Here is a 1,639-nt window from a genome sequence, read left to right on the forward strand (position 1 = left end):
CGCAATATACGGCACAAAATAGATCGATAGCTTGATAGTGGTCACTGTCGCGGGAACAAAGTCAATTTATTGATGAGTTCTCTACTTAAAAGCAAGCTGCTGGGTTGATTTAGGGAGAGCAAGCTCTCTCACTGTGCACCGACATTATGTGTGCCCAAACCAAATGTTAAATTACGTCTTGTACACGTCTAAAACAATTTTAATGCGCAGACAATCGCCGATTTTGCGTAAGGATGTTATTATTGACCGTACGTCCGACTGTACCCGATTTAGTGCACTTGATTTGGTCGATGGCTATTATCAAATTATTTGATGGGGAAGAGGACGAATCTTTGACAACTGTGAACACACTTTCCGGAATGTTATGAGAATGGCTTGTGATGCCAAAAGTTCTATCTAGTGCCTCAGCAGCGTTCAATCGACTGGTCACGCATCTGTTCCGACCACTGTGACGCTTCGGACCAATGTACTCGGATACTATTTAAGCTCATTCGAAGGACGAAGATGGCTGCTATACCAAAAATGCACTTGAAGCACCTCCATGCGGTGCCGGAATGTATGCGTAAATATTCGTTACGAGCGAATCTTGCAAACGGTATTTTCAGTACTGCCGAATATCTCCCTCGATTGTTATGTTGGTATACACGGTATTCGTGCGGATCATGAGAAGGTAAGAGTAATCGTGGATTGGCCGATGCAACGAAATCAAGAGAATTTGAGGAAATAGATTGGTTTGTCCAATTATCTGCATCGCTTCTTGCGTTACTACGCAAATATGGTACGCCCGATAGCAATTTGGCTGAAGAAGGACGTACTATGGAGGCAGTCATTTACTTGTGAAGAAGCATTCACTCGAATCAAGAACATCTTACTAGAAGCACCGTTGTCTGCTTTACCAGGCAATACAAAGCCGTATAACGTGGTGTGTGGCGATTCTGAGTTTTGTATTCGGGTGTGCATTATTGCAAAAGGACAACGAAAAATACGATCGGGTAATATCGTTTCGATCGCGATAGCCAAAGGCAGTATACAAGAAACTACGTTGTTCGCGACAAAAAGCCTCCAACAGTGAAATCTGCTCCGGTGACGTTTCTTGTTCACCTCTTGAGTTCATCTCCGTTGCCATCCACCTCACTTGTCACAGCAAATGGATCGATGGTTGTCTTTGTTTGCTGAATTCAACTTTGCTGTTGCGTATGAACCGGGTAGCTGAACGTACCGGCTGACGCATTGACACATCGTCTGGATTACGAACTAGCTCATATTACCTATATCCAAATCGATGTATTTGATCTGCTATGTCAAACGTATGTTGAAAACGATGTGATCTGAGCATCAGAAGACTGTCATTGAGTGATACGAATCTCCATGACCACCTTCCTGCTCACATGAGATCACGGATGTATCGATATGCATCACATTATGGTGTCTTTTACTTTGAAGCTGCACATGGCGACGTGGAACGGATTGGATTTCCCCACAACAATGATTCAAATGATAAGATTTTGTTCGAGTCGCGTGTTACGCTGATGGCCGCTTTGACCGTGAGACTATTTATCAATTTATCAGTGCTCAAGTTCGGTGGCCCCGCACGTACAAGTAGGCTGTACAGTACGTGAAGACATGCGATGTCTGTCAA

The sequence above is a fragment of the Plasmopara halstedii genome (genome assembly GCF_900000015.1).
Source record: "Plasmopara halstedii genome assembly, contig: Scaffold_322, whole genome shotgun sequence".
NCBI classification, from domain to species: Eukaryota; Oomycota; class Peronosporomycetes; order Peronosporales; family Peronosporaceae; genus Plasmopara; species Plasmopara halstedii.